Genomic DNA, 12,170 nt, shown 5'->3' on the forward strand with positions numbered 1-12,170 from the left:
CCTATATATAACCATATATATATATAAAGTTAAAGCATTAGTCACTCAGTCATGTCTGACTTTTTGCAACCCCATGAACTGTAGCCCACTAGGCTCCGCTGTTCATGGGATTTTCCAGACAAAAGTACTGGAGTGGGTTGCCATGCCTTGCTCCAGGGGATCTTCCCAATCCACAGATCAAACCTGGGTCTCCTGTATATGCAGGCAGACTCTTTACTGTCTGAGCCACCAGGGAAGCCCTATATATATCAATTTCTTGTACACCTGAAACAAAACACTATGAAGCAAGTTTAGTTGTCCTTTTGAAAATCGGGGCCACTTCAATGGGTTTTCTGAAGCCAACACTATAATCCAAAGCAATGATTCAGATTTTGGAATCTTGGTAGTTCAGTAGGTACATGGAAGTAAAGGTCCCTGCGAGGCAACACCAAAGCACCAATCACATTACTGGGAAATGCTTTCTTTTTCTATTTGACTACCTCTTCATCACCCCACCCGACCTCAGCTTCCTGCGGTCAGAGACTGCAGAGGGAATGAACACACTTTTCTTCAAATGAAAGCAAATACCAGTTCTGGTAGCTTTCCTGGAGAGGAGCTGAGATCTCACCAGTTCTGCAAGAGAAGGTGAGACTGGCCAAGACGAGGGCAACGGAGCTTGTGAGAGGGCTATGGGAGGGGGGCTACAGGAGGGGGCAGAGGGAAGAGGAAAAGATGGGGGCCCACATGGGAGTGGAAAGGTTATAGGAGGGGAAGCTGAGGGATTTATTCACGTGATGTCCACACATCCCATATTTAACCAGACAGGTGTTTGGTTTTTTGTTTTGTTTTGTTTTGTTTGCTTACAAAAGTTTTAGTTGTTCTCAAAAGTCTTTATGATATAATGTTAGGTATAAGTATCATGATATAAAATCATTAATGCGTTACCTTTGGAAAACAAGACATAACAAAAAGAAGGAAAGATGTTCATATGAAATAGCCTCTAATTTGGGAGTAGAACTATATATAATTTTTATTTATTCTCTTTGCAGACTGCTCTCTATTTCACTGAGTTTTCAAAAATGCACCCATATTTTAGTGATGAACATTTATCACAAAATGCACACAAAGGGTTAGTGTTTTTAGAACATTTACCACTTAAAGTTTTTTTTTTCCCCTGCATGATATACACAAATTTCTGACTCTGGAGCAAGAGTACACAAGCTACCCTCCATAGGCCGTATACAGCCTGCCACCTCTTTGTGAATAAAGTTACAGTGTAACAGAGCTACCTAATCCATTTACTAGTTTACTGTGATCTGGGGCCACTTTTGTGTTCCAACCAGAGTTGTCTGGCTGTGACTACAAAGTCTAAAATATTGTATTTACTGCTGGTCCTTTTCAAGTTTGCCAACCCCTGTAGAAGAGTAACAAATGCAATCCTAATAAATGAATTCATACTGTGATGTCATTTTCTTTCTCTTGAAAATATGCCCGATTTCACATGTGTATTCTGGGAGCAAATGCAACTCAAAAGCAACAGGACAAGCTAGAGGTCATCCTTAGTTTGTAACATGCATGCATTCCTATTCAGAGCCTGACCTTGGTCCTTGATAAGCTGATGATTTATTTATTCCAGAAAGATCTTTCAGGACTAAAAACTTATGCAAAATACCTAGTGGTTTCCTTTTAGACATTAGACAGTGAAAAAACTGCAGACATTTTTTAACCTCCTTTCTCCAACCTCTTACTATTTGCTATGTATTATTATTATGTATTATCTTTACATTTTCTAGGAATCGTAACATTCTGTTATGAAACCACTGTTTCTACTGTTTCTGTGTTGCTTGTAGAAAATTGTGACGCCAACCCAACCCTCCTATTATTTACTTTTTTCCTTGAGTAACTTAAGAATTCCTTCTTTGTGCTTGGAATGTGGTATGCCATATCAAATGAAAATTCACTGTTAAATATCTTACATCAACTTTCCAGGGAATGAAATGTAGTCTTCTTTTTCCTAAAGAGTTAGATTTTTGAGGGGGTTATATTTCCCATTTCAGAGAAACTACTGGATTATGCTTCCTAGGTTTTATTTATTGATTTGTTGACTTCAGCAACATCAATCCTTTTTAAGTAGGATTTGTTGTTGCTCCTACTCACATGTTAGTTGTTCTCTAACTGTTGAATCTTCTGTTCTTTCAGATTTTCATTTGTTGTGTTTCTTACTAAAGCTTTCCTATTAATAAGACATTTACTTCTGAGTTATAACTTTTCTGACCTCTTTGCTTCTAATTCATTTATGGGTCCTAAAAGGATTACACTTTTTATCTTCACTTTGTTTCTTTGAGTCTGCATTTTCTTCTCATTCTTCATTCTAACAACTCCTCTTAGGAATTTTGTTTTTGGATTTGTATTCTAATTATAGTGTTTCATAGTCTAAAGCACATGAGGGAATATTCTTTACATTGGGTTATGTTCTCCTGCGGTTTGATTCCATTTTTATGTATCATATTCATTTATGTGTAGAGAAATAGTGTGCAAACATTTTTAAGTTCTTCCTTTCTCATTTTTTGAGTGGTGTTTGCCCAGCTGATGCATTGGGTTGTTTGTTTGTTTGTTTGTTTTTTGATAACTTTCTGTTTTCTAATTATATAGTATTGTGATCTGTTCCCCCTCTCAGTCCTATGGTCCTATATTCATTGCTATAACTACCACATTACTCATAGTTTTAGTTTTTTTAACTTTATTTTATTATGGTAAGAACACTTAAGATGACCTCTAACCATAAAAGTCTGGAGGTGTCTCAAAAAATGAAAAATAGAGGCACTAAATGATCCTACAATTTCACTTCTGGGCATTGATTCAAAAAATTGAAATCAGTATCTTGAAGAAACACTAGCATTTCCACATTTATTAGAGCACTATTTCCAGTATTCAAGAGGTGGAAACAGCCTGAATATCCATCAACAGATGAGTAGATTTAAAAAATGCATACCGTGGAATATTATTCAACCTTAAAAAAGGGAAATCATGCCATATGAGACCATACAAATGAAATGTGAGAACAGTATGCTAACTGAAATGAGCCAGTCACAGAAAGACAGATACTGTGTGATTCCATTTATATACAAAGTAGTCAAAGTCATAGAATCAGGGAGTGGAATGCTGGATGCCAGAGGCTGGAACATAGGTAATATACACTTACTCTTTTGTTCAGTGGGGCTGAGCTTGTCTTCATAGTGTACTTTTTGCCAGTGTATGTTGTGATAATGTTACCTGGAAACCTGTTGTTTTCCTTCAATACAGGTTAGTGACTCCAAGGCAGACCTTCAGAACTGGAAAGCCATTTGGACAGCATTCCATTAAACCTACTCTAATTCTCTTTATTCACTGAAAAGAGAACCAAATACCAGAGAACTGGTGACTCTGCAAGGCTCAAAGAGGTTGACAAGAGGTGAGAACCTTGCCTACTGACTTCTCATCTAGATTCCCACACTTCACTAGAAGGTGGCTGCAAATGTTTTAGGATGCATAGAAATAGAAAGATTATTTTCTAAAAAATATAATCACAATATCAAAGGTAGCATAAATTTTTAATTTTATAAAATAGCCTTTCATTAGATTTCATGGATTATCTCATAATTTATTTATAGTTTAGTTTGTTTGCATCAGGATGCAAAAAAAAAAAAAAAAAAGGTCCAATAAAATGATCCAAGGTCATTTTATGCATTTCCTGCCTCAGATTTTAAATCAGTCATTTCTCCAAGAGATCCTGGTTTATTTGAGCAGAAACTGATCCTGAAGACTATAATCTGGGCTGGTCTGATTAGCTCATCCAAGGCATTCTTCTTTTCTGTTACACTATTTTTTATTGCAAACATTTATTTTTGGGTTCTTAGGATTTCATATCTCTGCTTACATGGCCCATCTGTTCTTACATTAGAGCCCTAGAATATTCATCTTAGTTGTTTTGAATTCCTGGTCTAATCATTCCAAGATCCCTAGGTGGACAAATAAACCTTGCCTGCCATTTCAATAAGTAATGAATGTTGCCCACTATCAAGTTATCAGCATTTAAGCCCCAGACAGTGTGCCCTGAGGGGAATTTAGATTGTAGAAAAACAGGATACTGGCCCTAAATAGCTAAGATGCATATCAAAGGAATGGTTTCAATGAGCCCAGACTCTTGCATCTTCCCATATGTAGAAAAGCACTATAATCATTAATTTGAGTGTCTGGTTTTTTGTGATTAGAAGTACTCTTTTGATGTTTGACCATACATTTTGTTGTCTTTTGTTTTGTTTTCAACAAAGATTCCTATATATCCTGTCTCCTCCACTACCTCTTTGGAACAGTTCTTCAGAGCCATCTGAGAGAGTGTCTCCCAAGCTATAGTCTTCAGTACTTCTCAAATACAACATCATTCTCAACTTTTAGGTTGTGCATTTTTGTTCAGTCGACTCCTGCCATGTCTAGTTCTGATGCTTGCTCTGTCTTTTCAAATTATGTTTTTTGCTCTTTAGTATGTCTGGTAATTTTTCTCATCAGCGGGACATGATGTCCTGGGTAAACAGAACTGCTGCTGTAAAGAAGACTTTAGTACTGTGGTGCTAGGGTGTGGGAGGGGACATAGTCTATCATCCCGTGAGCACATCTCTGTTCTAGTGAGCCTTTGCCTCTGGACTGGGAGCCTCACAAGCGTTTTTCTCCCCCATCCCGGGTTCGAGCGTTCGAGTGGACTGGAGGTGGCTATTTCCCTTTTCCTATGTGAACGGCTTAGAACTGACTGTAGTAGTATATTTTTCTTTCTCTAAGTGAGTTAGGCTCTGATAAAACCCCAGCAGGTCAGGCTCTGGTTAACTGCTTTCCTCTGAGGGCAGGCTTTGTTGAAAAGAACAAGGTGCTTTGCCCTGTTTCGAAATGATTTATTTTCCCCTCCCCTGCAGGAAGCACCAGGGGATTTTGGGGATATTTACTATCAGAACTTGGTGGGGCTCCCAGAAGTAAAACTCACAAAAGTGTGGGGTCGCTCTACGACAGGATCCTCCTGGAATTTTAAGTCCACGTTGACCATCGAGCAACTGGTCAATCGCAGTTTTGCTGCCCCAGCACTGGTGCCCACGCTGAGTCTCTGCTCTCCTGAGCCATGACTCCCTGTATTTCCCTGTCTGTTCTCCAGTCTTGGGGGCAGCACCTTGCCCAGTCTCCTCAAAGCAACCTCTGAAGTATTCGAGAAAAATTGATTTTTCAGTCCATTCAACTTTCACTTATTCTTAGGATGGAGTAGTGACTTCCAAGCTTCTGACATGTAACCAGAAACTGAAAGTCAAATTTATCAATTGGATTCCATATTGCATCTGTATTTGGGGCTCAGTTAAGAAATATTTTCCTCACTCTCATGTTTTGAAAAAATTTGTTTGCTTTCTTCCAATAGAATATAGTTTTTAACAAATACTTAATGAATTTGAGATACTTCTTGCATTGGTATGAGGAATGAATCCAATTTTATGCTTTTTCAAATGGTTATTCAGCTATTTCAATTCTTCTCATTACAATGTCCATCTTCTCTCCACTGTTATGGAATGTTGCCTTTATTATATACTGAATTTCCCTATGCAAATGAGCATTTGTAGTGATTTTCTGTTGTTCTGCACCACCACCCCCACACTGGCCTATTTGTGCACCAGTACTCTAAGAGGCTCAATGATGTTATTTACAATCTGGCCTCTCCTTGTTTCTTTTTCTAATTCTCATTCCTATAATCACTTTCTCTTCTGTTTGCATTGATGGATATCACAGAAACCATTGGAAAGTGAGGTGGAATGATTATAGTTTCAGTGAGAAAGTATTTCTTCATTAAGTAAGCTGCTGGCTTTCAGGATGAGTAGAGAAATAAATAAGAAAGTATGTGTCAATTCATATTTTATGAAATGTTTTTACTATGAAAGGCTATATAAGTATAGTAATTTTCCTCTTATCGAGACTCCCCCCTCATTCTAGTGTTCCAGAGTAAATCCCACTTAGTTATGATATAACCCTCTTTAAAATGTTGTCGGATTCTGAGGATGTCCCTGGTGGTTCACAATCCCAATGTATGGGCCCCAGATTCATTTTGGAGAGGGAAATACATCTCACATATCACAATTAAGAGTTCAACTGCAATAACTAAAGATCCTACATGCTGCATTTAAAAAATATGTCACAATGAAGATTGAAGATCCATGTGCTGGTGTGGCCAAATAGATAAATACATATTTAAAATAATTTTTTAAATGTCAGATTCTGTTTTCATTAATACTTTATTAAGATTTTTGTATTGATATTCATACATGAGATTCATCTATAGCTTTCTGTTTGATAAAACCTTTGTCAACTTTGTGGCTCAAAGTTACATTTACTTCTTAGAATTTTAAGGTTTACCTTACTTTCCTATATTCTGGAATAATTTAAGTAAAATTGGGATTCTCAGGAATCAAGTGCCCATGATTGCTGAGGGTTTCATGGAATTCTCCTGTGAAACCATGTGAGAGCTGATGCTGTCTTGCGAGGAGCTTTTCCACTACTTTCTCTATTCTTCCTTCCATGAATCCTGTTCTACTTCAGTGTTATATCTCTGTTGTGTTTTTCAGTTGCTAAGTTGTGTCCAATTCTTTGTGACCTCGTGAACTGCAGTCTTCCAGGCTTCCTTGTCCTTCACTATCTCCCAGAGTTTATTCAAACTCATGTCCACTGAGCTGGTGATGCCACCAACCATCTCATCCTCTGTCACCACCTTCTTGCCCTCAATCTTTCCCAGCATCAGGGTCTTTTCCAGTGAGTTGGCTCTTCACAAAAGGACGTCCAACGTACTAGAGCAACAGCTTCAGCATCAGTAGCCAAAGTATTGGAGCTTCAGCTTCAGTATTAGTCCTTCCAGTGAATATTCAGAGTTGATTTCCTTTAGAATTGACTGGTTAGAGCTCCTTGTTGGCCAAGGGACTCTCAAGAGTCTTCGCCATCACCACAGTTCGAAAGCATCAATTCTTCAGTGCTCAGCCTTATTTATGGTCCAGCTCTCACATCCATACATGACTACTGGAAAAACCATAGTTTTGACTATATAGACTTTTGTTGGCAAGGTGATGTCTCTGCTTTTTTAATATGCTATCTAGGTGTGTCATAGCTTTTCTTTCAAGGAGCAAATGTCTTTTAATTTTGTGACTTCAGTCAATATCCACAGTGATTTTGGAGCCCACCAAAATAAAATCTGGCACTGTTTCCACTTTTTACCCATCTATTTGCCATGAAGTGATAGGAGCTGGATGCCATGATCATTGTTTTTAGAATACTGAGTTTTAAACCAGTTTTTTCCACTTTCCTCTTTCATCCTCATCAAGAAGCTCTTTAGTTTATCTTCACTTTCTGTCATTAAAGTGGCATCATCTGCATATCTGAGGTTGTTGATGTTTCTCTCAGCAATCTTGATTCGAGCTTGTGATTCAGGCAGCCCAGCATTTCACATGATGGATTGTACACAGAAGTTAAATAAATAGAGTGGCAATGTACAGCCTTGAGATACTCCTTTCCCAGTTTTGAACCAGTCCATTGTTCCATGTCTGATTCTAATTGTTGCCTCTTGACCAGTTAGAACCAGAAACGTGTAAGATGGCCTTGTATTCCTATCTCTTTAAGAGTTTTCCAGTTTGTTGTGATCCACATTCAAAGGCTTTACTCTAGTCAAGCCTAGCAGCAGTAGATGTTTTTCTGGAATTCTCTTGCTTTTTCTATGATCCAGCATTGTTGGCAATTTGATCCCTGGTTTCTCTGCCTTTTCTAAATCCAGCTTGTACATCTGGAAGTTCTTCCTTCATGTACTATTGAAGCCTAGCTTGAAGGATTTTGAGCATTATCTTGCTAGCATGTGAAATGGGCACAATTGTAAGTAGTTTGAACATTCTTTGGCATTGCCTTTCTTTGAGACTGGGATGAAAACTTTTTCCACTCCTGTGGCTAGTGCTGAGTTTCCAAAAATTGCTGGCATATTGAGCACAGGACTTTAACAGCATCATATTTTAGAATTTTAAATAGCTCAGCTGAAATTCCATCACCTCCACTAGTTCTGTTCATAGTAATTCTTCCTAAGGCCCACTTGAGTTCACACTCCAGGAAGTCTGGCTGTAGGTGACTGACCCCCTGTGATTATCTGGGTCATTAAGACCTTTTTTGTATAGTTCTTCTGTGTATTCTTGTCACTTTTTCTTAATCTCTTCTGCTCTGTTAGATTCTTGCCATTTCTTCCCTTTATTTTTCCCGTCTTTGCATGAAATATTCCCTTGTGAGTGGAAGTCATTCAGTCATGTCCAACTCTTTGGACTTACTTACTGTAAGTCCACTGTAGCCCACTAGGCTCCTCTGCTTATAGAATTCTCCAGGCAAGAATACTAGAGTGGGTAGCCATTTCCTTTTCCAGGGAATCTTCCTGATCCAGGGATCAAATCCTGGTCTCCTGAATTGCAGACAGGTTCTTTATTGTCTGAGGCACCAGGGAAGCCCAGTTATCTTGAAGAGATCTCTAGTCTTTCCCATTCTATTGTTTTCCTCTATTTCTTTGCATTGTTCACTTAAGAAGGCTTTCTTCTCTCTCCTTGTTATTCTCTGGAACTCTGCATTCAGTTTGGTATATATTTCCCTTTCTCCTTTGCCTTTTTATTTGTAAGGCCTTCTCAGACAACCACTTTGCCTTCTTACATTTCTTTTTCCTGGGGATGGTTTTGGTTACACCTCATGTACAGTGTTAACAAACATCTGTCCATAGTTCTTCAGGCACTCTGGGTACCGAATCTAATCCCTTGAATCTATTCATCACCTCCACTGTATAATCACAAGGGATTTAATTTATGTCAAACCTGAATGGTCTAGTGGTTTTCCCTACTTTCTTCAGTTTATGCCTGAATTTTGCAATAAGGAGCTTCAGGTCTTATTTTTCCTGACTATATAGAGCTTCTCCATCTTCTGCTATAAAGAATATAATCAATCTGATTTCAGTATTGACCATCTGGTGAGGGGCAATATTGATAAGCTCTATTTACCCACAATAGATGTATGTAATTTAAAATTTCAACAATAGCAGATCTGTTTTCTCAGTCACTACAGAATTATTGTCTCAACTATGTAGCCCAATGGAGAAGGCAATGGCACCCCACTCCAGTACTCTTGCCTGGAAAATCCCAGGGACGGAAGAGCCTGGTAGGCTGCAGTCCATGGAGTCGCTAGGAGTCGGACACGGCTAAAGGACTTCACTTTCACTTTTCACTCTCATACATTGGAGAAGGAAATGGCAACCCATTCCAGTGCTCTTGCCTGGAGAATCCCAGGGACAGGGGAGCCTGGTGGGCTGCCGCCTATGGGGTCGCACAGAATCGGACACAACTGAAGCGACTTAGCAGCAGCAGCATGTAGCCTGATGACCATCAAACCCTCTTCAAACATTTTATGTTACAATAAATCATAAGGCACCCATTATTGCTTCTAAATATCAGAGTACTTTTACAATAAGAACATCAAATTTATCTTCCTTCATGCAATTTGAGAAATGAGACTAGATTAGCTCTATGTGGCATGTGCTAATTTCAGGACAGTTTTCACAGGTCTCACCATGTGGTTGTTTTCCTTCCATATTGAGAGTCTCCATGTGGGACTATTGTGTCTCCTCCATTCATGCTTTCTTTCTGTTTGAGTCTGGGTTGTTAGTGCTTTTTAATGAGCACTCTTTCATAGGATAGGATGCTAACTACTGCCCCCAGGATTCCTCAAATTCAATTTTTAAACCTGGAGTTTTTCAAAAACAAAATGTATATATTATTTTGTTAAATGGAAAAAAAAATTATGGTAAAAAAAAAGTTTTAAACATGCAAATGCTACTTCATCACAGCAACACAAGAGAGGCATTTAGTGGGAATTAGAATAATAAATAAAAGATACCAAAGAAGGAATCCTCTGTGAAAATACGTCACCTGGCTTAGAAGACTTGGAATGATTTATATGTTCAGTAGAGTAAGAAATCAGGGTTGGGAATGGTTTCAACTTAATCTAAACACTTTTTTTCTTTTCTTTGTACTATAGCTGACTTGCCTACACTCCACAGCCTCTGATGTGGACATGGCTGCTGCCCAGGACATCAGTCTGAGGATCGTGCTGGTCGGGAAGACCGGAAGTGGGAAAAGTGCGACTGCAAACACCATCCTCGGGGAAAAAGTATTCGACTCCAGGATTGCTGTGCAAGCTGTTACCAAAACTTGTCAGAAAGCATCCCGGAAATGGAAGGGGAGAGACCTTCTCGTTGTTGACACCCCAGGGTTCTTTGACACCAGGGAGAGTCTGAGCACCACCTGCAGGGAAATCAGCTGATGTGTCCTCGCCTCCTGTCCCGGGCCTCATGCCATCGTCTTGGTCATGAGGCTGGGCCGCTACACACAGGAAAAGTGGAGTTGGTCAAGACTTTGTTTGGGGAAGCAGCCATGAAGTATATGATCATCTTGTTCACTCACAAAGAGTGGCTGGGGGACCAGAGCCTGAGCGACTTTTTGAAGGATGCAGATGTAAACCTACGAAGCCTCCTCCAGGAGTGTGGAGAGCGTTGCTATGCCATCAGTAACTGCAGAAGCACAGAGGAGGCTGAGAAAGAAGGAAGCTCAGGTGCAGGAGCTGGTGGAGCTGATAGACAAGATGGTGCAGAACAACCAAGGGGCTTACTTTTCTGACCCCATTTACAAAGGCACATTTGAAAACCTGAGAAAGCTGGAGGAAGTCTTGAAAAGAGATGCTGATCAACTAATAATAGAAATCCAAAAAGTGGAAAAGGAGTGTGCTCAAGCATGCGAGAAGATTATTCAGGAAAAAGATAACAAAATTAAATCACTAAATATGGAATATGAAGAAAAACTAAGAAACATTCGGAAGGAGGCTCAAGACAATATATTTAGCCATGTATATGGTGAAATTATGAAGCTCCTTTCAAGAATATTCCCTTTGTTCAAGAAGTAACTATTTTTTCACAGTTTACTATGGTTAGCAAAGCATCTCTCCAGCTCACTCCCTATTGCTCTCCATGCCTCCCTCCCCTCCAACAAATACCAACTACAAAATTGCTTAGTTTGAGCTCTGGTTCATTGGACATGGTTCAAAGACTCAAATGAAAGGAATTACAAGGCTGAAATGCATCTTGCATTGAGCATTAGCACTACCTGTGAAACACATTACACAGGCCCCTTTTGAATATTGTGTAAATATCAGCAAAGCTTCCAGTCCTCCCCAGCAGCATTGTTCTCTGGTTCATGAGAGATGAGATGATAAATGTTTGTTGTTTTTAGCCACTAAGTTTTGGGTAATTTGTTACACAGCAGTAGATAACTAGTACAAGGCGTAATGTATGTTTATGCGTATATACAAAATATTTCTTTAAATATTGGCCACTCTGCTTGCCACTGGGGAAAGGAATTTCAGATTCTGGGAATCAGGGGTGGGAGGAAACTTACTTTTGACTATAGACCCTTTAATCTATTTCAGTATGTATTTTATCCAACAAATGAACAAAGAGACAAATAATAACATTTGTAATAGCCTCAAATAAACAATAATTTCAATGGCCCATTTCAAAAACAGTTGTCTTATTTGTCTCTGCTTTCCTTTTCTAGGTGCTGGCTTAAAGTTCTTCTGCCTATAAATTCAGATCGCCCTGTGCCAGAATGTTCCATTTCCCCCTGCAGATCCACTGTCTTCCCTTTTAGGTCCTTTGGCCCTGCCAGGAACCACATCCTGGGGTGGAATGTTCTCTGACTCTCTCTCAGACACCACCAGTGAGGAGGCCAACAGAGGATCCATGGGAGCCAGAGAATTAGATGAGGACATTTGTCTCCTGGATCCCTCTCTGCCCAGTCCTATCTGACCAGCTGTCACCTCCAACCAAAGGTCCAGCCACAGGCATTGGGGGCTCTCGGATCTGACCAGTAAAGTACACCTGTGTAGGAGTCCTGTCCTGCCAAGCGTGTGGTGTGTCTGAAGCAAAACTCCTGACTGTTTCCAGAGATCATAGCTTGACCTGAGAATGAATTTTAATTTTCAAAAATGCCCAGTCAAGTGATTCAGGTAAATGGTAAAGCTGTAAGAGGCAGCCATAAAATGAAAAGACTAAATCTCTTTTAGGATCCCTAACTCTA

General features: G+C 39.4%; 1 pseudogene; it reads left to right on the top strand.

The window, feature by feature from the left end:
• The first annotated feature begins 551 nt into the window (after positions 1 to 551).
• On the top strand, positions 552 to 11,613 carry LOC101101888 (GTPase IMAP family member 7-like; annotated as a pseudogene).
• Positions 11,614 to 12,170: the final 557 nt, after the last annotated feature.

The sequence above is a fragment of the Ovis aries genome, chromosome 4 (assembly GCF_016772045.2).
Source record: "Ovis aries strain OAR_USU_Benz2616 breed Rambouillet chromosome 4, ARS-UI_Ramb_v3.0, whole genome shotgun sequence".
In the NCBI taxonomy this organism is placed as follows: Eukaryota; Metazoa; Chordata; class Mammalia; order Artiodactyla; family Bovidae; genus Ovis; species Ovis aries.